The sequence below is a fragment of the Mixophyes fleayi genome, chromosome 1 (assembly GCF_038048845.1).
Source record: "Mixophyes fleayi isolate aMixFle1 chromosome 1, aMixFle1.hap1, whole genome shotgun sequence".
In the NCBI taxonomy this organism is placed as follows: domain Eukaryota; kingdom Metazoa; phylum Chordata; class Amphibia; order Anura; family Limnodynastidae; genus Mixophyes; species Mixophyes fleayi.
In genome coordinates, this window is record NC_134402.1 from 281,940,035 (window position 1) to 281,966,752 (window position 26,718).

At 31.3% G+C, this 26,718-nt stretch overlaps 16 non-coding genes across 16 annotated transcripts; all 16 read left to right on the forward strand.

The window, feature by feature from the left end:
• The first annotated feature begins 3,203 nt into the window (after window positions 1–3,203).
• Window positions 3,204–3,275, forward strand: TRNAP-AGG (transfer RNA proline (anticodon AGG)). The gene has a single exon. It is a non-coding gene; the product is annotated as a tRNA-Pro (tRNA).
• A 1,908-nt stretch (window positions 3,276–5,183) lies between these two features.
• On the forward strand, window positions 5,184–5,255 carry TRNAP-AGG (transfer RNA proline (anticodon AGG)). The gene has a single exon. It is a non-coding gene; the product is annotated as a tRNA-Pro (tRNA).
• A 1,615-nt stretch (window positions 5,256–6,870) lies between these two features.
• TRNAP-AGG (transfer RNA proline (anticodon AGG)) lies at window positions 6,871–6,942 on the forward strand. The gene has a single exon. It is a non-coding gene; the product is annotated as a tRNA-Pro (tRNA).
• Window positions 6,943–7,859: 917 nt separating this feature from the next.
• On the forward strand, window positions 7,860–7,931 carry TRNAP-AGG (transfer RNA proline (anticodon AGG)). Its single transcript has one exon. It is a non-coding gene; the product is annotated as a tRNA-Pro (tRNA).
• A 1,906-nt stretch (window positions 7,932–9,837) lies between these two features.
• On the forward strand, window positions 9,838–9,909 carry TRNAP-AGG (transfer RNA proline (anticodon AGG)). The gene has a single exon. It is a non-coding gene; the product is annotated as a tRNA-Pro (tRNA).
• A 917-nt stretch (window positions 9,910–10,826) lies between these two features.
• TRNAP-AGG (transfer RNA proline (anticodon AGG)) lies at window positions 10,827–10,898 on the forward strand. The gene has a single exon. It is a non-coding gene; the product is annotated as a tRNA-Pro (tRNA).
• Window positions 10,899–13,793: 2,895 nt separating this feature from the next.
• On the forward strand, window positions 13,794–13,865 carry TRNAP-AGG (transfer RNA proline (anticodon AGG)). The gene has a single exon. It is a non-coding gene; the product is annotated as a tRNA-Pro (tRNA).
• Window positions 13,866–14,782: 917 nt separating this feature from the next.
• On the forward strand, window positions 14,783–14,854 carry TRNAP-AGG (transfer RNA proline (anticodon AGG)). The gene has a single exon. It is a non-coding gene; the product is annotated as a tRNA-Pro (tRNA).
• Window positions 14,855–15,750: 896 nt separating this feature from the next.
• TRNAP-AGG (transfer RNA proline (anticodon AGG)) lies at window positions 15,751–15,822 on the forward strand. The gene has a single exon. It is a non-coding gene; the product is annotated as a tRNA-Pro (tRNA).
• A 917-nt stretch (window positions 15,823–16,739) lies between these two features.
• TRNAP-AGG (transfer RNA proline (anticodon AGG)) lies at window positions 16,740–16,811 on the forward strand. The gene has a single exon. It is a non-coding gene; the product is annotated as a tRNA-Pro (tRNA).
• A 1,905-nt stretch (window positions 16,812–18,716) lies between these two features.
• On the forward strand, window positions 18,717–18,788 carry TRNAP-AGG (transfer RNA proline (anticodon AGG)). Its single transcript has one exon. It is a non-coding gene; the product is annotated as a tRNA-Pro (tRNA).
• Window positions 18,789–20,686: 1,898 nt separating this feature from the next.
• On the forward strand, window positions 20,687–20,758 carry TRNAP-AGG (transfer RNA proline (anticodon AGG)). Its single transcript has one exon. It is a non-coding gene; the product is annotated as a tRNA-Pro (tRNA).
• A 1,906-nt stretch (window positions 20,759–22,664) lies between these two features.
• Window positions 22,665–22,736, forward strand: TRNAP-AGG (transfer RNA proline (anticodon AGG)). Its single transcript has one exon. It is a non-coding gene; the product is annotated as a tRNA-Pro (tRNA).
• A 917-nt stretch (window positions 22,737–23,653) lies between these two features.
• On the forward strand, window positions 23,654–23,725 carry TRNAP-AGG (transfer RNA proline (anticodon AGG)). The gene has a single exon. It is a non-coding gene; the product is annotated as a tRNA-Pro (tRNA).
• A 917-nt stretch (window positions 23,726–24,642) lies between these two features.
• On the forward strand, window positions 24,643–24,714 carry TRNAP-AGG (transfer RNA proline (anticodon AGG)). Its single transcript has one exon. It is a non-coding gene; the product is annotated as a tRNA-Pro (tRNA).
• Window positions 24,715–25,631: 917 nt separating this feature from the next.
• Window positions 25,632–25,703, forward strand: TRNAP-AGG (transfer RNA proline (anticodon AGG)). Its single transcript has one exon. It is a non-coding gene; the product is annotated as a tRNA-Pro (tRNA).
• The last annotated feature ends 1,015 nt before the right edge of the window (window positions 25,704–26,718 follow it).

Here is a 26,718-nt window from a genome sequence, read left to right on the forward strand (position 1 = left end):
TCAAATCTGGTCTCAAACCAAAGAAGCACTGTCTACTTCTGTACAGAGACAGAAGAAAGTGGCTGATCTTCATAGAAGAGTTGCTCCAGTACTAAGGGTAGGAGACCGTGTTTGGTTGTCTACACTCAATCTTCGACTTCAAGTTCCATCCATGAAATTGGCTCCTAAGTTTATTGGTCCCTTTGCTATATCACAAGTCATTAATCCCATCTCCTTCAAACTTGCATTACCTCCGTCTCTTAGAATCCATAACACATTTCATATTTCATTGCTGAAACCGCTGATTCTCAACGAATTCTTTAGAGAACCTGCTCCTCCTCCACCTATTAAAACATCTTTAGGGGATGAATTCGAGATCGAGAGGATTCTGAGGAGACGTTTCTTTCAGCGCAAACCTCAGTATCTTGTACACTGGCTAGGTTACGGTCCGGAGGAGAGATCGTGGGTCTCGGAGGCCGACCTTCATGCTCCTCGTCTCCTTGCAAAATTTCTGAGGAAAGGCAATCCTTCTCTGAGAGGGAGGAGGGGAGGGGGTACTGTCAGACGCCGTCCCTGCTGATTCCCCTGTCAGACGGGGAACGGACGTCTGATCTCCCCGTCGGCTGCTGCTGGACTTTCGGATAGCGGGCGCATGCGCCCTGATCTCAGTTCCGTGATGCTGGCTCTGTTCCCGCTGCCTCCTCCGCTCTCCACCAATCAGTTCAGTCTAGACTCTATTTAAACCTGCCTCTGGCGCCATTAGGGTACTGTGATTCTTGGCTTTCAAATTTTCAGATGTGAATGCTTAGAAAAACCTCAACATCAACAATATGTTATATTAATAAAAACGTACACTTTCATAAGTGCATACTTCGTAAGAAAATCAAACATATGGAACCATATCAGATAAACAAATCTCTCCAACGTAGATGACCTGGAGTGTATTTAAAGAACAGTCTCATTGTGACACAAAACACAGCTAAATCATGTTCTCTTGTGTTGCTTATTGGTCTAAAAACGGACTTCTCACATAGAGTGTGATAGATTCTCTGAATATTCCCCAGAAAAACCCAAACACTGTAGGCATCATATATAATAAAATTGCAATATTGAAATGGGTTTACAATGTAAAATGTCTAGTTAAAGGTAATATTTTCTCTACTTTACAAGTTTCTTTTTGTCAGAATTAAATTTTTAAATTAATTACTTCTTTTTGCTTTTAAAAATTTGAAAAAGCACTTAAACTTTTGCTTCTGAATGGCTCGTTGGTCTAGGGGTATGATTCTCACTTACGTTGCAAGAGGTCCCGGGTTCAAATCCCAGGCGAGCCCATGACTCCTTGTCATTTTCATCTTATTGTTTTTAGTTGATTCAGTAAAGCTAGCCATTTGAAGTTAGATTTTACAATTTCCAAAAATAGCTCTCATAACATTGTCCAAAACAAAATCCCTATCTATTAATGGGATGATTCTTAGTTATTGTTTCAAAAAGTCTCATGTGCCAAAACTGAATGAGACTATTCTTTGCAGGTACTTATGAATCTTGGCTTTATGATTTTCAAGTGAGTAAATTTAGTAAAATGGGACTCCTATGGTTACATTTTCGATGACTTGTACATTTCTTTTCTATAGAAGACAGTAGTGTTCCTAAATAAATCTATATTAACTTAAGATATGAATAAATAAAGTCTTTCTCTTGAGTGTCTTTATTATTTACAGATATGATACTAATAAAGAGTAGGTACTTTGTAGGTACTGTGATTCTTGGCTTCTGTGAATGCTTAGAAAAATCTCAACATCAACAATATGTTATATTAATAAAAACTTACACTTTCATAAGTGCATACTTCGTAAGAAAATCAACCATATGGAACCATATCAGATAAACAAATCTCTCCAACGTAGATGACCTGGAGTGTATTTAAAGACCAGTCTCATTTTGACACAAAACACAGCTAAATCATGTTCTCTTGTACTGCTTATTGTTCTAAAAACGTACTTCTCACATAGAGTGTGATAGATTCTTTAATTATTCCCTAGAAAAACCCAAACACTGTAGGCATCATATATAATAAAATTGCAATATTGAAATGGGTTTACATTGTAAAATGTCTAGTTAAAGGTAATATTTTCTCTACTTTACAAGTTTCTTTTTGTCAGAATTAAATTTTTAAAATAATTACTTCTTTTTGCTTTTAAAAATTCGAAAAACGCACTTAAATTTTTGCTTCTGAATGGCTCGTTGGTCTAGGGGTATGATTCTCGCTTAGGGTGCAAGAGGTCCTGGGTTTAAATCACGGACGAGCCCATGACTTATAGTCATTTTTATCTTATTGTTTTTAGTTAATTCAGTAAAGCTAGCCATTTCAAGTTAGATTTTGTCAATTTCCCAAAATAGCTCTCATAACATTGTCCAAAACAAAATCTCTATGTATTTATAGGATGATTCTAAGTTAATGTTTCAAAAAGTCTCATGTGCCCAAACTAAATGAGACTATTCTTTGCAGGTACTTATGAATCTTGGCTTTATGATTTTCAAGTGAGTAAATTTAGCAAAATGTGACTCCTATGGTTACATTTTCAATGACTTGTACATTTCTTTTCTATAGAAGACAGTAGTGTTCCTAAATAAATCTATATTAACTTAAGATATAAATAAAGAAAGTCTTTCTTTTGAGTGTCTTTATTATTTACAGATATGATACTAATAAAGAGTAGGTACTTTGTAGGTACCGTGATTCTTGGCTTTCAAATTTTCAGATGTGAATGCTTAGAAAAATCTCAACATCAACAATATGTTATATTAATAAAAACTTACACTTTCATAAGTGCATACTTCGTAAGAAAATCAACCATATGGAACCATATCAGATAAACAAATCTCTCCAACGTAGATGACCTGGAGTGTATTTAAAGAACAGTCTCATTGTGACACAAAACACAGCTAAATCATGTTCTCTTGTGTTGCTTATTGGTCTTAAAACGGACTTCTCACATTGAGTGTGATAGATTCTCTGATTATTCCCCAGAAAAACCCAAACACTGTAGGCATCATATATAATAAAATTGCAATATTGAAATGGGTTTACATTGTAAAATGTCTAGTTAAAGGTAATATTTTCTATACTTTACAAGTTTCTTTTTGTCAGAATTAAATTTTTAAAATAATTACTTCTTTTTGCTTTTAAAAATTCAAAAAAAGCACTTAAATTTTTGCTTCTGAATGGCTCGTTGGTCTAGGGGTATGATTCTCGCTTAGGGTGCGAGAGATCCTGGGTTCAAATCCCAGACGAGCCCATGACTCCTTGTCATTTTCATCTTATTGTTTTTAGTTGATTCAGTAAAGCTAGCCATTTGAAGTTAGATTTTGTGAATTTCCCAAAACAGCTCTCATAACATTGTCCAAAACAAAATCCCTATGTATGAATAGGATGATTCTAAGTTAATGTTTAAAAAAGTCTCATGTGCCCAAACTGAATGAGACTATTCTTTGCAGGTACTTATGAATCTTGGCTTTATGATTTTCAAGTGAGTAAACTTAGCAAAATGTGACTCCTATGGTTACATTTTCAATGACTTGTACATTTCTTTTCTATAGAAGACAGTAGTGTTCCTAAATAAATCTATATTAACTTAAGATATAAATAAATAAAGTCTTTCTTTTGAGTGTCTTTATTATTTACAGATATGATACTAATAAAGAGTAGGTACTTTGTAGGTACCGTGATTCTTGGCTTGCAAATTTTCAGATGTGAATGCTTAGAAAAACCTCAACATCAACAATATGTTATATTAATAAAAACTTACACTTTCATAAGTGCATACTTCGTAAGAAAATCAACCATATGGAACCATATCAGATAAACAAATCTCTCCAACGTAGATGACCTGGAGTGTATTTAAAGAACAGTCTCATTGTGACACAAAACACAGCTAAATCATGTTCTCTTGTGTTGCTTATTGGTCTTAAAACGGACTTCTCACATTGAGTGTGATAGATTCTCTGATTATTCCCCAGAAAAACCCAAACACTGTAGGCATCATATATAATAAAATTGCAATATTGAAATGGGTTTACATTGTAAAATGTCTAGTTAAAGGTAATATTTTCTATACTTTACAAGTTTCTTTTTGTCAGAATTAAATTTTTAAAATAATTACTTCTTTTTGCTTTTAAAAATTCGAAAAAAGCACTTAAATATTTGCTTCTGTATGGCTCGTTGGTCTAGGGGTATGATTCTCGCTTTTATTGTGCGAGAAGTCCTGGGTTCAAATCCCAGACGAGCCCATGACTCCTTGTCATTTTCATCTTATTGTTTTTAGTTGATTCAGTAAAGCTAGCCATTTGAAGATAGATTTTGTCAATTTCCGAAAATAGCTCTCATAACATTGTCCAAAACAAAATCCCTATGTATTAATGGGATGATTCTTAGTAAATGTTTCAAAAAGTCTCATGTGCCCAAACTGAATGAGACTATTCTTTGCAGGTACTTATGAATCTTGGCTTTATGATTTTCAAGTGAGTAAATTTAGTAAAATGTGACTCCTATGGTTAAATTTTCAATGACTTGTACATTTCTTTTCTATAGAAGACAGTAGTGTTCCTAAATAAATCTATATTAACTTAAGATATGAATAAATAAAGTCTTTCTTTTGAGTGTCTTTATTATTTACAGATATGATACTAATAAAGAGTAGGTACTTTGTAGGTACTGTGATTCTTGGCTTTCAAATTTTCAGATGTGAGTGCTTAGAAAAACCTCAACATCAACAATATGTTATATTATTAAAAACTTACACTTTCATAAGTGCATACTTCGTAAGAAAATCAACCATATGGAACCATATCAGATAAACAAATCTCTCCAACGTAGATGACCTGGAGTGTTTTTAAAGAACAGTCTCATTTTGACACAAAACACAGCTAAATCATGTTCTCTTGTGTTGCTTATTGGTCTAAAAACGTACTTCTCCCATAGAGTGTGATAGATTCTCTGATTATTCCCCAGAAAAATCCAAATACTGTAGGCATCATATATAATAAAATTGCAATATTGAAATGGGTTAACATTGTAAAATGTCTAGTTAAAGGTAATATTTTCTATACTTTGCAATTTTCTTTTTGTCAGAATTAAATTTTTAAAATAATTACTTCTTTTTGCTTTTAAAAATTCGAAAAACTCACTTAAATTAATGCTTCTGAATGGCTCGTTGGTCTAGGGGTATGATTCTCGCTTAGGGTGCAAGAGGTCCCGGGTTCAAATCCCGGACGAGCCCATGACTACTTGTAATTTTCATCTTATTGTTTTTAGTTGATTCAGTAAAGCTAGCCATTTGAAGTTAGATTTTGTGAATTTCCCAAAATAGCTCTCATAACATTGTCCAAAACAAAATCCCTATGTATTAATGGGATGATTCTTAGTTAATGTTTCAAAAAGTTTTATGTGCCCAAACTGAATGAGACTATTCTTTGCAGGTACTTATGAATCTTGGCTTTATGATTTTCAAGTGAGTAAATTTAGTAAAATGTGACTCCTATGGTTAAATTTTCAATGACTTGTACATTTCTTTTCTATAGAAGACAGAAGTGTTCCAAAATAAATCTATATTAACTGAAGTTGTGAATAAATAAAGTCTTTCTTTTGAGTGTCTTTATTATTTACAGATATGAAACTAATAAAGAGTAGGTACTTTGTAGGTACTGTGATTCTTGGCTTTCAAATTTTCAGATGTGAATGCTTAGAAAAATCTCAACATCAACAATATGTTATATTAATAAAAACTTACACTTTCATAAGTGCATACTTCGTAAGAAAATCAACCATATGGAACCATATCAGATAAACAAATCTCTCCAACGTAGATGACCTGGAGTGTATTTAAAGAACAGTCTCATTTTGACACAAAACACAGCTAAATCATGTTCTCTGGGCTTAGGGTGTGAGAGGTCCCGGGTTCAAATCCCGGACGAGCCCATGACTTATAGTCATTTTCATCTTATTGTTTTTAGTTGATTCAGTAAAGCTAGCCATTTGAAGTTAGATTTTGTGAATTTCCCAAAATAGCTCTCATAACATTGTCCAAAACAAAATCCCTATGTATTAATGGGATGATTCTTAGTTAATGTTTCAAAAAGTCTCATGTGCCCAAACTGAATGAGACTATTCTTTGCAGATACTTATGAATCTTGGCTTTATGATTTTCAAGTGAGTAAATTTAGTAAAATGTGACTCCTATGGTTACATTTTCAATGACTTGTACATTTCTTTTCTATAAAAGACAGTAGTGTTCCTAAATAAATCTATATTAACTTAAGTTGTGAATAAATAAAGTCTTTCTTTTGAGTGTCTTTATTATTTACAGATATGATACTAATAAAGATTAGGTACTTTGTAGGTACTTTGATTCTTGGCTTTCAAATTTTCAGATGTGAATGCTTAGAAAAATCTCAACATCAACAATATGTTATATTAATAAAAACTTACACTTTCATAAGTGCATACTTCGTAAGAAAATCAACCATATGGAACCATATCAGATAAACAAATCTCTCCAACGTAGATGACCTGGAGTGTATTTAAAGAACAGTCTCATTTTGACACAAAACACAGCTAAATCATGTTCTCTTGTGTTGCTTATTGGTCTAAAAACGTACTTCTCCCATAGAGTGTGATAGATTCTCTGATTATTCCCCAGAAAAATCCAAATACTGTAGGCATCATATATAATAAAATTGCAATATTGAAATGGGTTAACATTGTAAAATGTCTAGTTAAAGGTAATATTTTCTATACTTTGCGATTTTCTTTTTGTCAGAATTAAATTTTTAAAATAATTACTTCTTTTTGCTTTTAAAAATTCGAAAAACTCACTTAAATTTTTGCTTCTGAATGGCTCGTTGGTCTAGGGGTATGATTCTCGCTTAGGGTGCAAGAGATCCCGGGTTCAAATCCCGGACGAGCCCATGACTACTTGTAATTTTCATCTTATTGTTTTTAGTTGATTCAGTAAAGCTAGCCATTTGAAGATAGATTTTGTCAATTTCCCAAAATAGCTCTCATAACATTGTCCAAAACAAAATCCCTATGTATTAATGGGATGATTCTTAGTTAATGTTTCAAAAAGTTTTATGTGCCCAAACTGAATGAGACTATTCTTTGCAGGTACTTATGAATCTTGGCTTTATGATTTTCAAGTGAGTAAATTTAGTAAAATGTGACTCCTATGGTTACATTTTCAATGACTCGTACATTTCTTTTCTATAGAAGACAGAAGTGTTCCAAAATAAATCTATATTAACTTAAGTTGTGAATAAATAAAGTCTTTCTTTTGAGTGTCTTTATTATTTACAGATATAAAACTAATAAAGAGTAGGTACTTTGTAGGTACTGTGATTCTTGGCTTTCAAATTTTCAGATGTGAATGCTTAGAAAAATCTCAACATCAACAATATGTTATATTAATAAAAACTTACACTTTCATAAGTGCATACTTCGTAAGAAAATCAACCATATGGAACCATATGAGATAAACAAATCTCTCCAACGTAGATGACCTGGAGTGTATTTAAAGAACAGTCTCATTGTGACACAAAACACAGCTAAATCATGTTCTCTTGTGTTGCTTATTGGTCTAAAGACGTATTTCTCACATAGAGTGTGATAAATTCTCTGATTATTCCCCAGAAAAACCGAAACACTGTAGGCATCATATATAATAAAATTGCAATATTGAAATGGGTTTACATTGTAAAATGTCTAGTTAAAGGTAATATGTTCTATACATTACAATTTTCTTTTTGTCAGAATTAAATTTTTAAAATAATTACTTCTTTTTGCTTTTAAAAATTCGAAAAACACACTTAAATTTATGCTTCTGAATGGCTTGTTGGTCTAGAGGTATGATTCTCGCTTAGGGTGCGAGAGGTCCTGGGTTCAAATCCCGGACGAGCCCATGGCTTATAGTCATTTTCATCTTATTGTTTTTAGTTGATTCAGTAAAGCTAGCCATTTGAAGATAGATTTTGTCAATTTCCCAAAACAGCTCTCATAACATTGTCCAAAACAAAATCCCTATGTATTAATGGGATGATTCTTAGTTAATGTTTCAAAAAGTCTCATGTGCCCAAACTGAATGAGACTATTCTTTGAAGGTACTTATGAATCTTGGCTTTATGATTTTCAAGTGAGTAAATTTAGTAAAATGTGACTCCTATGGTTAAATTTTCAATGACTTGTACATTTCTTTTCTATAGAAGACAGAAGTGTTCCAAAATAAATCTATATTAACTTAAGTTGTGAATAAATAAAGTCTTTCTTTTGAGTGTCTTTATTATTTACAGATATGATACTAATAAAGATTAGGTACTTTGTAGGTACTGTGATTCTTGGCTTTCAAATTTTCAGATGTGAATGCTTAGAAAAATCTCAACATCAACAATATGTTATATTAATAAAAACTTTCACTTTCATAAGTGCATACTTCGTAAGAAAATCAACCATATGGAACCATATCAGATAAACAAATCTCTCCAACGTAGATGACCTGGAGTGTATTTAAAGACCAGTCTCATTTTGACACAAAACACAGCTAAATCATGTTCTCTTGTGTTGCTTATTGGTCTAAAAACGTACTTCTCACATAGAGTGTGATAGATTCTCTGATTATTGCCCAGAAAAATCCAAATACTGTAGGCATCATATATAATAAAATTGCAATATTGAAATGGGTTAACATTGTAAAATGTCTAGTTAAAGGTAATATTTTCTATACTTTGCAATTTTCTTTTTGTCAGAATTAAATTTTTAAAATAATTACTTCTTTTTGCTTTTAAAAATTCGTAAAACTCACTTAAATTTATGCTTCTGAATGGCTCGTTGGTCTAGGGGTATGATTCTCGCTTAGGGTGCGAGAGGTACCGGGTTCAAATCCTGGACCGGCCCATGACTTATAGTCATTTTCATCTTATTGTTTTTAGTTGATTCAGTAAAGCTAGCCATTTAAAGTTAGATTTTGTCAATTTCCCAAAATAGCTCTCATAACATTGTCCAAAACAAAATCCCTATGTATTAATGGGATGATTCTTAGTTAATGTTTCAAAAAGTCTCATGTGCCAAAACTGAATGAGACTATTCTTTGCAGGTACTTATGAATCTTGGCTTTATGATTTTCAAGTGAGTAAATTTAGTAAAATGTGACTCCTATGGTTAAATTTTCAATGACTTGTACATTTCTTTTCTATAGAAGACAGAAGTGTTCCAAAATAAATCTATATTAACTTAAGTTGTGAATAAATAAAGTCTTTCTTTTGAGTGTCTTTATTATTTACAGATATGATACTAATAAAGAGTAGGTACTTTGTAGGTACTGTGATTCTTGGCTTTCAAATTTTCAGATGTGAATGCTTAGAAAAATCTCAACATCAACAATATGTTATATTAATAAAAACTTACACTTTCATAAGTGCATACTTCGTAAGAAAATCAACCATATGGAACCATATCAGATAAACAAATCTCTCCAACGTAGATGACCTGGAGTGTATTTAAAGAACAGTCTCATTTTGACACAAAACACAGCTAAATCATGTTCTCTTGTGCTGCTTATTGGTCTAAAAACGTACTTCTCACATAGAGTGTGATAGATTCTCTGATTATTCCCCAGAAAAACCTAAGCACTGTAGGCATCATATATAATAAAATTGCAATATTAAAATGGGTTTACATTGTAAAAGGTCTAGTTAAAAGTAATATTTTCTATACTTTGCAATTTTCTTTTTGTCAGAATTACATTTTTAAAATAATTACTTCTTTTTGCTTTTAAAAATTCGAAAAACTCACTTAAATTTATGTTTCCGAATGGCTCGTTGGTCTAGGGGTATGATTCTCGCTTAGGGTGCGAGAGGTCCCGGGTTCAAATCCTGGACGAGCCCATGACTTATAGTCATTTTCATCTTATTGTTTTTAGTTGATTCAGTAAAGCTAGCCATTTGAAGATAGATTTTGTGAATTTCCCAAAATAGCTCTCATAACATTGTCCAAAACAAAATCCCTATGTATTAATGGGATGATTCTTAGTTAATGTTTCAAAAAGTCTCATGTGCCCAAACTGAATGAGACTATTCTTTGCAGATACTTATGAATCTTGGCTTTATGATTTTCAAGTGAGTAAATTTAGTAAAATGTGACTCCTATGGTTACATTTTCAATGACTTGTACATTTCTTTTCTATAGAATACAGTAGTGTTCCTAAATAAATCTATATTAACTTAAGATATGAATAAATAAAGTCTTTCATTTGAGTGTCTTTATTATTTACAGATATGATACTAATAAAGAGTAGGTACTTTGTAGGTACTGTGATTCTTGGCTTTCAAATTTTCAGATGTGAATGCTTAGAAAAATCTCAACATCAACAATATGTTATATTAATAAAAACTTACACTTTCATAAGTGCATACTTCGTAAGAAAATCAACCCTATTGAACCATATCAGATAAACAAATCTCTCCAACGTAGATGACCTGGAGTGTATTTAAAGAACAGTCTCATTTTGACACAAAACACAGCTAAATCATGTTCTCTTGTGTTGCTTATTGGTCTAAAGACGTATTTCTCACATAGAGTGTGATAAATTCTCTGATTATTCCCCAGAAAAACCGAAACACTGTAGGCATCATATATAATAAAATTGCAATATTGAAATGGGTTTACATTGTAAAATGTCTAGTTAAAGGTAATATGTTCTATACATTACAATTTTCTTTTTGTCAGAATTAAATTTTTAAAATAATTACTTCTTTTTGCTTTTAAAAATTCGAAAAACACACTTAAATTTATGCTTCTGAATGGCTTGTTGGTCTAGAGGTATGATTCTCGCTTAGGGTGCGAGAGGTCCTGGGTTCAAATCCCGGACGAGCCCATGGCTTATAGTCATTTTCATCTTATTGTTTTTAGTTGATTCAGTAAAGCTAGCCATTTGAAGATAGATTTTGTCAATTTCCCAAAACAGCTCTCATAACATTGTCCAAAACAAAATCCCTATGTATTAATGGGATGATTCTTAGTTAATGTTTCAAAAAGTCTCATGTGCCCAAACTGAATGAGACTATTCTTTGAAGGTACTTATGAATCTTGGCTTTATGATTTTCAAGTGAGTAAATTTAGTAAAATGTGACTCCTATGGTTAAATTTTCAATGACTTGTACATTTCTTTTCTATAGAAGACAGAAGTGTTCCAAAATAAATCTATATTAACTTAAGTTGTGAATAAATAAAGTCTTTCTTTTGAGTGTCTTTATTATTTACAGATATGATACTAATAAAGATTAGGTACTTTGTAGGTACTGTGATTCTTGGCTTTCAAATTTTCAGATGTGAATGCTTAGAAAAATCTCAACATCAACAATATGTTATATTAATAAAAACTTTCACTTTCATAAGTGCATACTTCGTAAGAAAATCAACCATATGGAACCATATCAGATAAACAAATCTCTCCAACGTAGATGACCTGGAGTGTATTTAAAGACCAGTCTCATTTTGACACAAAACACAGCTAAATCATGTTCTCTTGTGTTGCTTATTGGTCTAAAAACGTACTTCTCACATAGAGTGTGATAGATTCTCTGATTATTGCCCAGAAAAATCCAAATACTGTAGGCATCATATATAATAAAATTGCAATATTGAAATGGGTTAACATTGTAAAATGTCTAGTTAAAGGTAATATTTTCTATACTTTGCAATTTTCTTTTTGTCAGAATTAAATTTTTAAAATAATTACTTCTTTTTGCTTTTAAAAATTCGTAAAACTCACTTAAATTTATGCTTCTGAATGGCTCGTTGGTCTAGGGGTATGATTCTCGCTTAGGGTGCGAGAGGTACCGGGTTCAAATCCTGGACCGGCCCATGACTTATAGTCATTTTCATCTTATTGTTTTTAGTTGATTCAGTAAAGCTAGCCATTTAAAGTTAGATTTTGTCAATTTCCCAAAATAGCTCTCATAACATTGTCCAAAACAAAATCCCTATGTATTAATGGGATGATTCTTAGTTAATGTTTCAAAAAGTCTCATGTGCCAAAACTGAATGAGACTATTCTTTGCAGGTACTTATGAATCTTGGCTTTATGATTTTCAAGTGAGTAAATTTAGTAAAATGTGACTCCTATGGTTAAATTTTCAATGACTTGTACATTTCTTTTCTATAGAAGACAGAAGTGTTCCAAAATAAATCTATATTAACTTAAGTTGTGAATAAATAAAGTCTTTCTTTTGAGTGTCTTTATTATTTACAGATATGATACTAATAAAGAGTAGGTACTTTGTAGGTACTGTGATTCTTGGCTTTCAAATTTTCAGATGTGAATGCTTAGAAAAATCTCAACATCAACAATATGTTATATTAATAAAAACTTACACTTTCATAAGTGCATACTTCGTAAGAAAATCAACCATATGGAACCATATCAGATAAACAAATCTCTCCAACGTAGATGACCTGGAGTGTATTTAAAGAACAGTCTCATTTTGACACAAAACACAGCTAAATCATGTTCTCTTGTGCTGCTTATTGGTCTAAAAACGTACTTCTCACATAGAGTGTGATAGATTCTCTGATTATTCCCCAGAAAAACCTAAGCACTGTAGGCATCATATATAATAAAATTGCAATATTAAAATGGGTTTACATTGTAAAAGGTCTAGTTAAAAGTAATATTTTCTATACTTTGCAATTTTCTTTTTGTCAGAATTACATTTTTAAAATAATTACTTCTTTTTGCTTTTAAAAATTCGAAAAACTCACTTAAATTTATCTTTATGAATGGCTCGTTGGTCTAGGGGTATGATTCTCGCTTAGGGTGAGAGAGGTCCCGGGTTCAAATCCTGGACGAGCCCATGGCTTATAGTCATTTTCATCTTATTGTTTTTAGTTGATTCAGTAAAGCTAGCCATTTGAAGATAGATTTTGTGAATTTCCCAAAATAGCTCTCATAACATTGTCCAAAACAAAATCCCTATGTATTAATGGGATGATTCTTAGTTAATGTTTCAAAAAGTCTCATGTGCCCAAACTGAATGAGACTATTCTTTGCAGATACTTATGAATCTTGGCTTTATGATTTTCAAGTGAGTAAATTTAGTAAAATGTGACTCCTATGGTTACATTTTCAATGACATGTACATTTCTTTTCTATAGAAGACAGCAGTGTTCCTAAATAAATCTATATTAACTTAAGTTGTGAATAAATAAAGTCTTTCTTTTGAGTGTCTTTATTATTTACAGATATGATACTAATAAAGAGTAGGTACTTTGTAGGTACTGTGATTCTTGGCTTTCAAATTTTCAGATGTGAATGCTTAGAAAAATCTCAACATCAACAATATGTTATATTAATAAAAACTTTCACTTTCATAAGTGCATACTTCGTAAGAAAATCAACCCTATTGAACCATATCAGATAAACAAATCTCTCCAACGTAGATGACCTGGAGTGTATTTAAAGACCAGTCTCATTTTGACACAAAACACAGCTAAATCATGTTCTCTTGTGTTGCTTATTGGTCTAAAAACGTACTTCTCACATAGAGTGTGATAGATTCTCTGATTATTCCCCAGAAAAATTCAAACACTGTAGGCATCATATATAATAAAATTGCAATATTGAAATGGGTTTACATTGTAAAATGTCTAGTTAAAGGTAATATTTTCTATACTTTGCAATTTTCTTTTTGTCAGAATTAAATTTTTAAAATAATTACTTCTTTTTGCTTTTAAAAATTCGAAAAACTCACTTAAATTTATGTTTCCGAATGGCTCGTTGGTCTAGGGGTATGATTCTCGCTTAGGGTGCGAGAGGTCCCGGGTTCAAATCCTGGACGAGCCCATGACTTATAGTCATTTTCATCTTATTGTTTTTAGTTGATTCAGTAAAGCTAGCCATTTGAAGATAGATTTTGTGAATTTCCCAAAATAGCTCTCATAACATTGTCCAAAACAAAATCCCTATGTATTAATGGGATGATTCTTAGTTAATGTTTCAAAAAGTCTCATGTGCCCAAACTGAATGAGACTATTCTTTGCAGATACTTATGAATCTTGGCTTTATGATTTTCAAGTGAGTAAATTTAGTAAAATGTGACTCCTATGGTTACATTTTCAATGACTTGTACATTTCTTTTCTATAGAATACAGTAGTGTTCCTAAATAAATCTATATTAACTTAAGATATGAATAAATAAAGTCTTTCATTTGAGTGTCTTTATTATTTACAGATATGATACTAATAAAGAGTAGGTACTTTGTAGGTACTGTGATTCTTGGCTTTCAAATTTTCAGATGTGAATGCTTAGAAAAATCTCAACATCAACAATATGTTATATTAATAAAAACTTACACTTTCATAAGTGCATACTTCGTAAGAAAATCAACCCTATTGAACCATATCAGATAAACAAATCTCTCCAACGTAGATGACCTGGAGTGTATTTAAAGAACAGTCTCATTTTGACACAAAACACAGCTAAATCATGTTCTCTTGTGTTGCTTATTGGTCTAAAAACGTACTTCTCACATAGAGTGTGATAGATTCTCTGATTATTCCCCAGAAAAATCCAAACACTGTAGGCATCATATATAATAAAATTGCAATATTGAAATGGGTTTACATTGTAAAATGTCTAGTTAAAGGTAATATGTTCTATACATTACAATTTTCTTTTTGTCAGAATTAAATTTTTAAAATAATTACTTCTTTTTGCTTTTAAAAATTCGAAAAACTCACTTAAATTTATGCTTCTGAATGGCTCGTTGGTCTAGGGGTATGATTCTCGCTTAGGGTGCGAGAGGTCCCGGGTTCAAATCCCGGACGAGCCCATGACTTATAGTCATTTTCATCTTATTGTTTTTAGTTGATTCAGTAAAGCTAGCCATTTCAAGATAGATTTTGTCAATTTCCCAAAATAGCTCTCATAACATTGTCCAAAACAAAATCCCTTAGTTAATGTTTCAAAAAGTCTCATGTGCCCAAACTGAATGAGACTATTCTTTGAAGGTACTTATGAATCTTGGCTTTATGATTTTCAAGTGAGTAAATTTAGTAAAATGTGACTCCTATAGTTACATTTTCAATGACTTGTACATTTCTTTTCTATAGAATACAGTAGTGTTCCTAAATAAATCTATATTAACTTAAGATATGAATAAATAAAGTCTTTCATTTGAGTGTCTTTATTATTTACAGATATGATACTAATAAAGAGTAGGTACTTTGTAGGTACTGTGATTCTTGGCTTTCAAATTTTCAGATGTGAATGCTTAGAAAAATCTCAACATCAACAATATGTTATATTAATAAAAACTTACACTTTCATAAGTGCATACTTCGTAAGAAAATCAACCCTATTGAACCATATCAGATAAACAAATCTCTCCAACGTAGATGACCTGGAGTGTATTTAAAGACCAGTCTCATTTTGACACAAAACACAGCTAAATCATGTTCTCTTGTGCTGCTTATTGGTCTAAAAACGTACTTCTCACATAGAGTGTGATAGATTCTCTGATTATTCCACAGAAAAATCCAAACACTGTAGGCATCATATATAATAAAATTGCAATATTGAAATGGGTTTACATTGTAAAATGTTTAGTTAAAGGTAATATTTTCTATACTTTGCAATTTTCATTTTGTCAGAATTACATTTTTAAAATAATTACTTCTTTTTGCTTTTAAAAATTCGAAAAACTCACTTAAATTTATGTTTCCGAATGGCTCGTTGGTCTAGGGGTATGATTCTCGCTTAGGGTGCGAGAGGTCCCGGGTTCAAATCCCGGACGAGCCCATGACTTATAGTCATTTTCATCTTATTGTTTTTAGTTGATTCAGTAAAGCTAGCCATTTGAAGATAGATTTTGTGAATTTCCCAAAATAGCTCTCATAACATTGTCCAAAACAAAATCCCTATGTATTAATGGGATGATTCTTAGTTAATGTTTCAAAAAGTCTCATGTGCCCAAACTGAATGAGACTATTCTTTGAAGGTACTTATGAATCTTGGCTTTATGATTTTCAAGTGAGTAAATTTAGTAAAATGTGACTCCTATAGTTACATTTTCAATGACTTGTACATTTCTTTTCTATAGAATACAGTAGTGTTCCTAAATAAATCTATATTAACTTAAGATATGAATAAATAAAGTCTTTCATTTGAGTGTCTTTATTATTTACAGATATGATACTAATAAAGAGTAGGTACTTTGTAGGTACTGTGATTCTTGGCTTTCAAATTTTCAGATGTGAATGCTTAGAAAAATCTCAACATCAACAATATGTTATATTTATAAAAACTTACACTTTCATAAGTGCATACTTCGTAAGAAAATCAACCCTATTGAACCATATCAGATAAACAAATCTCTCCAACGTAGATGACCTGGAGTGTATTTAAAGAACAGTCTCATTTTGACACAAAACACAGCTAAATCATGTTCTCTTGTGTTGCTTATTGGTCTAAAAACGTACTTCTCACATAGAGTGTGATAGATTCTCTGATTATTCCCCAGAAAAATCCAAACACTGTAGGCATCATATATAATAAAATTGCAATTTTGAAATGGGTTTACATTGTAAAATGTCTAGTTAAAGGTAATATGTTCTATACATTACAATTTTCTTTTTGTCAGAATTAAATTTTTAAAATAATTACTTCTTTTTGCTTTTAAAAATTCGAAAAACTCACTTAAATTTATGCTTCTGAATGGCTCGTTGGTCTAGGGGTATGATTCTCGCTTAGGGTGCGAGAGGTCCCGGGTTCAAATCCCGGACGAGCCCATGACTTATAGTCATTTTCATCTTATTGTTTTTAGTTGATTCAGTAAAGCTAGCCATTTCAAGTTAGGTTTTGTGAATTTCCCAAAATAGCTCTCATAACATTGTCCAAAACAAAATCCCTATGTATTAATGGGATGATTCTTAGTTAATGTTTCAAAAAGTCTCATGTGCCCAAACTGAATGAGACTATTCTTTGCAGGTACTTATGAATCTTGGCTTTATGATTTTCAAGTGAGTAAATTTAGAAAAATGTGACTCCTATGGTTAAATTTTCAATGACTTGTACATTTCTTTTCTATAGAAGACAGAAGTGTTCCAAAATAAATCTATATTAACTTAAGTTGTGAATAAATAAAGTCTTTCTTTTGAGTGTCTTTATTATTTACAGATATGATACTAATAAAGAGTAGGTACTTTGTAGGTACTGTGATTCTTGGCTTTCAAATTTTCAGATGTGAATGCTTAGAAAAATCTCAACATCAACAATATGCTATAATAATAAAAACTTACACTTTCATAAGTGCATACTTCGTAAGAAAATCAACCATATGGAACCATATCAGATAAACAAATCTCTCCAACGTAGATGACCTGGAGTGTATTTAAAGAACAGTCTCATTTTGACACAAAACACAGCTAAATCATGTTCTCTTGTGCTGCTTATTGGTCTAAAAATGTACTTCTCACATAGAGTGTGATAGATTCTCTGATTATTCCCCAGAAAAACCTAAACAGTGTAGGCATCATATATAATAAAATTGCAATATTAAAATGGGTTTACATTGTAAAATGTCTAGTTAAAGGTAATATTTTCTATACTTTACAAGTTTCTTTTTGGCAGAATAAAAATTTTTAAATAATTACTTCTTTTGCTTTTAAAAATTCGAAAAACGCACTTAAATTTTTGCTTCTGAATAGCTCGTTGGTCTAGGGGTATGATTCTCGCTTAGGGTGCGAGAGGTCCCGGGTTTAAATCACGGACGAGCCCATGACTCCTTGTAATTTTCATCTTATTGTTTTTAGTTGATTCAGTAAAGCTAGCCATTTGAAGATAGATTTTGTCAATTTCCGAAAATAGCTCTCATAACATTGTCCAAAACAAAATCCCTATGTATTAATGGGATGATTCTTAGTTAATGTTTCAAAAAGTCTCATGTGCCCAAACTGAATGAGACTATTCTTTGCAGGTACTTATGAATCTTGGCTTTATGATTTTCAAGTGAGTAAATTTAGTAAAATGTGACTCCTATGGTTACATTTTCAATGACTTGTACATTTCTTTTCTATAGAAGACAGTAGTGTTCCTAAATAAATCTATATTAACTTAAGTTGTGAATAAATAAAGTCTTTCTTTTGAGTGTCTTTATTATTTACAGATATGATACTAATAAAGGTTAGGTACTTTGTAGGTACTTTGATTCTTGGCTTTCAAATTTTCAGATGTGAATGCTTAGAAAAATCTCAACATCAACAATATGTTATATTAATAAAAAGTTTCACTTTCATAAGTGCATACTTCGTAAGAAAATCAACCATATGGAACCATATCAGATAAACAAATCTCTCCAACGTAGATGACTTGGAGTATATTTAAAGAACAGTCTCATTTTGACACAAAACACAGCTAAATCATGTTCTCTTGTGTTGCTTATTGGTCTAAAAACGTACTTCTCCCATAGAGTGTGATAGATTCTCTGATTATTCCCCAGAAAAATCCAAATACTGTAGGCATCATATATAATAAAATTGCAATATTGAAATGGGTTAACATTGTAAAATGTCTAGTTAAAGGTAATATTTTCTATACTTTGCAATTTTCTTTTTGTCAGAATTAAATTTTTAAAATAATTACTTCTTTTTGCTTTTAAAAATTCGAAAAACTCACTTAAATTTTTGATTCTGAATGGCTCGTTGGTCTAGGGGTATGATTCTTGCTTAGGGTGCGAGAGGTCCCAGGTTCAAATCCTGGACGAGCCCATGACTCCTTGTAATTTTCATCTTATTGTTTTTAGTTGATTCAGTAAAGCTAGCCATTTCAAGATAGATTTTGTCAATTTCCCAAAATAGCTCTCATAACATTGTCCAAAACAAAATCCCTATGTATTAATGGGATGATTCTTAGTTAATGTTTCAAAAAAATTTATGTGCCCAAACTGAATGAGACTATTCTTTGCAGGTACTTATGAATCTTGGCTTTATGATTTTCAAGTGAGTAAATTTAGCAAAATGTGACTCCTATGGTTAAATTTTCAATGACTCGTACATTTCTTTTCTATAGAAGACAGAAGTGTTCCAAAATAAATCTATATTAACTTAAGTTGTGAATAAATAAAGTCTTTCTTTTGAGTGTCTTTATTATTTACAGATATGAAACTAATAAAGAGTAGGTACTTTGTAGGTACTGTGATTCTTGGCTTTCAAATTTTCAGATGTGAATGCTTAGAAAAATCTCAACATCAACAATATGTTATATTAATAAAAAAATACACTTTCATAAGTGCATACTTCGTAAGAAAATCAACCCTATTAAACCATATCAGATAAACAAATCTCTCCAACGTAGATGACCTGGAGTGTATTTAAAGAACAGTCTCATTTTGACACAAAACAAAGCTAAATCATGTTCTCTTGTGCTGCTTATTGGTCTGAAAACGTACTTCTCACATAGAGTGTGATAGATTCTCTGATTATTCCCCAGAAAAACCTAAACACTGTAGGCATCATATATATTATTATTGAAATGGGTTTACATTGTAAAATGTCTAGTTAAAGATAATATGTTCTATACATTACAATTTTCTTTTTGTCAGAATTAAATTTTTAAAATAATTACTTCTTTTTGCTTTTAAAAATTCGAAAAACACATTTAAATTTATGCTTCTGAATGGCTCGTTGGTCTAGAGGTATGTTTCTCGCTTAGGGTGCGAGAGGTCCCAGGTTCAAATCCCGGACGAGCCCATGACTTATAGTCATTTTCATCTTTTTGTTTTTAGTTGATTCAGTAAAGCTAGCCATTTGAAGATAGATTTTGTCAATTTCCCAAAATAGCTCTCATAACATTGTCCAAAACAAAATCTCTATGTTTTAATGGGATGATTCTTAGTTAATGTTTCAAAAAGTCTCATGTGCCCAAACTGAATGAGACTATTCTTTGCAAGTACTTATGAATCTTGGCTTTATGATTTTCAAGTGAGTAAATTTAGTAAAATGTGACTCCTATGGTTAAATTTTCAATGACTTGTACATTTCTTTTCTATAGAAGACAGAAGTGTTCCAAAATAAATCTATATTAACTTAAGTTGTGAATAAATAAAGTCTTTCTTTTGAGTGTCTTTATTATTTACAGATATGATACTAATAAAGAGTAGGTACTTTGTAGGTACTGTGATTCTTGGCTTTCAAATTTTCAGATGTGAATGCTTAGAAAAATCTCAACATCAACAATATGTTATATTAATAAAAACTTACACTTTCATAAGTGCATACTTCGTAAGAAAATCAACCATATGTAACCATATCAGATAAACAAATCTCTCCAACGTAGATGACCTGGAGTGTATTTAAAGAACAGTCTCATTTTGACACAAAACACAGCTAAATCATGTTCTCTTGTGTTGCTTATTGGTCTAAAGACGTATTTCTCACATAGAGTGTGATAAATTCTCTGATTATTCCCCAGAAAAACCTAAACACTGTAGGCATCATATATAATAAAATTGCAATATTGAAATGGGTTTACATTGTAAAATGTCTAGTTAAAGGTAATATTTTCTATACTTTGCAATTTTCTTTTTGTCAGAATTAAATTTTTAAAATAATTACTTCTTTTTGCTTTTAAAAATTCGAAAAACTCACTTAAATTAATGCTTCTGAATGGCTCGTTGGTCTAGGGGTATGATTCTCGCTTAGGGTGCGAGAGGTCCCGGGTTCAAATCCCGGACGAGCCCATGACTCCTTGTAATTTTCATCTTATTGTTTTTAGTTGATTCAGTAAAGCTAGCCATTTGAAGATAGATTTTGTCAATTTCCCAAAATAGCTCTTATAACATTGTCCAAAACAAAATCCCTATGTATTAATGGGATGATTCTTAGTTAATGTTTCAAAAAGTTTTATGTGCCCAAACTGAATGAGACTATTCTTTGCAGGTACTTATGAATCTTGGCTTTATGATTTTCAAGTGAGTAAATTTAGTAAAATGTGACTCCTATGGTTAAATTTTCAATGACTCGTACATTTCTTTTCTATAGAAGACAGAAGTGTTCCAAAATAAATCTATATTAACTTAAGTTGTGAATAAATAAAGTATTTCTTTTGAGTGTCTTTATTATTTACAGATATGAAACTAATAAAGAGTAGGTACTTTGTAGGTACTGTGATTCTTGGCTTTCAAATTTTCAGATGTGAATGCTTAGAAAATTCTCAACATCAACAATATGTTATATTAATAAAAACTTACACTTTCATAAGTGCATACTTCGTAAGAAAATCAACCATATGGAACCATATCAGATAAACAAATCTCTCCAACGTAGATGACCTGGAGTGTATTTAAAGAACAGTCTCATTTTGACACAAAACACAGCTAAATCATGTTCTCTTGTGTTACTTATTGGTCTAAAAACGTACTTCTCCCATAGAGTGTGATAGATTCTCTGATTATTCCCCAGAAAAATCCAAATACTGTAGGCATCATATATAATAAAATTGCAATATTGAAATGGGTTAACATTGTAAAATGTCTAGTTAAAGGTAATATTTTCTATACTTTGCAATTTTCTTTTTGTCAGAATTAAATTTTTAAAATAATTACTTCTTTTTGCTTTTAAAAATTCGAAAAACACATTTAAATTTTTGCTTCTGAATGGCTCGTTGGTCTAGAGGTATGTTTCTCGCTTAGGGTGCGAGAGGTCCCAGGTTCAAATCCCGGACGAGCCCATGACTTATAGTCATTTTCATCTTTTTGTTTTTAGTTGATTCAGTAAAGCTAGCCATTTGAAGATAGATTTTGTCAATTTCCCAAAATAGCTCTCATAACATTGTCCAAAACAAAATCTCTATGTTTTAATGGGATGATTCTTAGTTAATGTTTCAAAAAGTCTCATGTGCCCAAACTGAATGAGACTATTCTTTGCAAGTACTTATGAATCTTGGCTTTATGATTTTCAAGTGAGTAAATTTAGTAAAATGTGACTCCTATGGTTAAATTTTCAATGACTTGTACATTTCTTTTCTATAGAAGACAAAAGTGTTCCAAAATAAATCTATATTAACTTAAGTTGTGAATAAATAAAGTCTTTCTTTTGAGTGTCTTTATTATTTACAGATATGATACTAATAAAGAGTAGGTACTTTGTAGGTACTGTGATTCTTGGCTTTCAAATTTTCAGATGTGAATGCTTAGAAAAATCTCAACATCAACAATATGTTATATTAATAAAAACTTACACTTTCATAAGTGCATACTTCGTAAGAAAATCAACCATATGTAACCATATCAGATAAACAAATCTCTCCAACGTAGATGACCTGGAGTGTATTTAAAGAACAGTCTCATTTTGACACAAAACACAGGTAAATCATGTTCTCTTGTGTTGCTTATTGGTCTAAAGACGTATTTCTCACATAGAGTGTGATAAATTCTCTGATTATTCCCCAGAAAAACCTAAACACTGTAGGCATCATATATAATAAAATTGCAATATTGAAATGGGTTTACATTGTAAAATGTCTAGTTAAAGGTAATATTTTCTATACTTTGCAATTTTCTTTTTGTCAGAATTAAATTTTTAAAATAATTACTTCTTTTTGCTTTTAAAAATTCGAAAAACTCACTTAAATTAATGCTTCTGAATGGCTCGTTGGTCTAGGGGTATGATTCTCGCTTAGGGTGCGAGAGGTCCCGGGTTCAAATCCCGGACGAGCCCATGACTCCTTGTAATTTTCATCTTATTGTTTTTAGTTGATTCAGTAAAGCTAGCCATTTGAAGATAGATTTTGTCAATTTCCCAAAATAGCTCTTATAACATTGTCCAAAACAAAATCCCTATGTATTAATGGGATGATTCTTAGTTAATGTTTCAAAAAGTTTTATGTGCCCAAACTGAATGAGACTATTCTTTGCAGGTACTTATGAATCTTGGCTTTATGATTTTCAAGTGAGTAAATTTAGTAAAATGTGACTCCTATGGTTAAATTTTCAATGACTCGTACATTTCTTTTCTATAGAAGACAGAAGTGTTCCAAAATAAATCTATATTAACTTAAGTTGTGAATAAATAAAGTATTTCTTTTGAGTGTCTTTATTATTTACAGATATGAAACTAATAAAGAGTAGGTACTTTGTAGGTACTGTGATTCTTGGCTTTCAAATTTTCAGATGTGAATGCTTAGAAAATTCTCAACATCAACAATATGTTATATTAATAAAAACTTACACTTTCATAAGTGCATACTTCGTAAGAAAATCAACCATATGGAACCATATCAGATAAACAAATCTCTCCAACGTAGATGACCTGGAGTGTATTTAAAGAACAGTCTCATTTTGACACAAAACACAGCTAAATCATGTTCTCTTGTGTTGCTTATTGGTCTAAAAACGTACTTCTCCCATAGAGTGTGATAGATTCTCTGATTATTCCCCAGAAAAATCCAAATACTGTAGGCATCATATATAATAAAATTGCAATATTGAAATGGGTTAACATTGTAAAATGTCTAGTTAAAGGTAATATTTTCTATACTTTGCAATTTTCTTTTTGTCAGAATTAAATTTTTAAAATAATTACTTCTTTTTGCTTTTAAAAATTCGAAAAACTCACTAAAATTTATGCTTCTGAATGGCTCGTTGGTCTAGCGGTATGATTCTCACTTAGGGTGCGAGAGGTCCCGGGTTCAAATCCCGGATGAGCCCATGACTCCTTGTAATTTTCATCTTATTGTTTTTAGTTGATTCAGTAAAGCTAGCCATTTGAAGATAGATTTTGTCAATTTCCCAAAATAGCTCTCATAACATTGTCCAAAACAAAATCCCTATGTATTAATGGGATGATTCTTAGTTAATGTTTCAAAAAGTCTCATGTGCCCAAACTGAATGAGACTATTCTTTGCAGGTACTTATGAATCTTGGCTTTATGATTTTCAAGTGAGTAAATTTAGTAAAATGTGACTCCTATGGTTAAATTTTCAATGACTCGTACATTTCTTTTCTATAGAAGACAGAAGTGTTCCAAAATAAATCTATATTAACTTAAGTTGTGAATAAATAAAGTATTTCTTTTGAGTGTCTTTATTATTTACAGATATGAAACTAATAAAGAGTAGGTACTTTGTAGGTACTGTGATTCTTGGCTTTCAAATTTTCAGATGTGAATGCTTAGAAAATTCTCAACATCAACAATATGTTATATTAATAAAAACTTACACTTTCATAAGTGCATACTTCGTAAGAAAATCAACCATATGGAACCATATCAGATAAACAAATCTCTCCAACGTAGATGACCTGGAGTGTATTTAAAGAACAGTCTCATTTTGACACAAAACACAGCTAAATCATGTTCTCTTGTGTTGCTTATTGGTCTAAAAACGTACTTCTCCCATAGAGTGTGATAGATTCTCTGATTATTCCCCAGAAAAATCCAAATACTGTAGGCATCATATATAATAAAATTGCAATATTGAAATGGGTTAACATTGTAAAATGTCTAGTTAAAGGTAATATTTTCTATACTTTGCAATTTTCTTTTTGTCAGAATTAAATTTTTAAAATAATTACTTCTTTTTGCTTTTAAAAATTCGAAAAACTCACTAAAATTTATGCTTCTGAATGGCTCGTTGGTCTAGGGGTATGATTCTCGCTTAGGGTGCGAGAGGTCCCGGGTTCAAATCCCGGACGAGCCCATGACTCCTTGTAATTTTCATCTTATTGTTTTTAGTTGATTCAGTAAAGCTAGCCATTTGAAGATAGATTTTGTCAATTTCCCAAAATAGCTCTCATAACATTGTCCAAAACAAAATCCCTATGTATTAATGGGATGATTCTTAGTTAATGTTTCAAAAAGTTTTATGTGCCCAAACTGAATGAGACTATTCTTTGCAGGTACTTATGAATCTTGGCTTTATGATTTTCAAGTGAGTAAATTTAGTAAAATGTGACTCCTATGGTTAAATTTTCAATGACTCGTACATTTCTTTTCTATAGAAGACAGAAGTGTTCCAAAATAAATCTATATTAACTTAAGTTGTGAATAAATAAAGTCTTTCTTTTGAGTGTCTTTAATTTTTACAGATATGAAACTAATAAAGAGTAGGTACTTTGTAGGTACTGTGATTCTTGGCTTTCAAATTTTCAGATGTGAATGCTTAGAAAATTCTCAACATCAACAATATGTTATATTAATAAAAACTTACACTTTCATAAGTGCATACTTCGTAAGAAAATCAACCATATGGAACCATATCAGATAAACAAATCTCTCCAACGTAGATGACCTGGAGTGTATTTAAAGAACAGTCTCATTTTGACACAAAACACAGCTAAATCATGTTCTCTTGTGTTGCTTATTCGTCTAAAAACTTAGTTCTCACATAGAGTGTGATAGATTCTCTGATTATTCCCCAGAAAAACCCAAACACTGTAGGCATTATATATAATAAAATTGCAAAATTGAAATGGGTTTAAATTGTAAAATGTCTAGTTAAAGGTAATATTTTCTCTACTTTACAAGTTTCTTTTAGTCAGAATAAAACTTTTAAAATAATTACTTCTTTTTTCTTTTAAAAATTCGAAAAACGCACTTAAATCTTTGGTTCTGAATGGCTCGTTGGTCTAGGGGTATGATTCTCGCTTAGGGTGCAAGAGATCCCGGGTTCAAATCCCGGACGAGCCCATGACTCCTTGTCATTGTCATCTTATTGTTTTTAGTTGATTCAGTAAAGCTAGCCATTTGAAGTTAGATTTTGTCAATTTCCAAAAATTGCTCACATGACATTGTCCAAAACAAAATCCCTATGTATTAATGGGATGATTCTTAGTTAATGTTTCAAAAAGTCTCATGTGCCCAAACTGAATGAGACTATTCTTTGCAGGTACTTATGAACCTTGGCTTTATGATTTTCAAGTGAGTAAATTTAGTAAAATGTGACTCCTATGGTTACATTTTCGATGACTTGTACATTTCTTTTCTATAGAAGACAGTAGTGTTCCTAAATAAATCTATATTAACTTAAGATATGAATAAATAAAGTCTTTCTTTTGAGTGTCTTTATTATTTACAGATATGATACTAATAAAGAGTAGGTACTTTGTAGGTACTGTCATTCTTGGCTTTCAAATTTTTAGATGTAAATGCTTAGAAAAATCTCAACATCAACAATATGTTATATTAATAAAAACTTACACTTTCATAAGTGCATACTTCGTAAGAAAATCAACCATATGGAACCATATCAGATAAACAAATCTCTCCAACGTAGATGACCTGGAGTGTATTTAAAGAACAGTCTCATTTTGACACAAAACACAGCTAAATCATGTTCTCTTGTGCTGCTTATTGGTCTAAAAACGTGCTTCTCACATAGAGTGTGATAGATTCTCTGATTATTCCCCAGAAAAACCCAAACACTGTAGGCATCATATATAATAAAATTGCAATATTGAAATGGGTTTACATTGTAAAATGTCTAGTTAAAGGTAATATTTTCTATACTTTACAAGTTTCTTTTTGGCAGAATTACATTTTTAAAATAATTACTTCTTTTTGCTTTTAAAAATTCGAAAAACGCACTTAAAATATTGTTTCTGAATGGCTCGTTGGTCTAGGGGTATGATTCTCGCTTAGGGTGCAAAAGGTCCCAGATTCAAATCCTGGACGAGCCCATGACTCCTTGTCATTTTCATCTTAT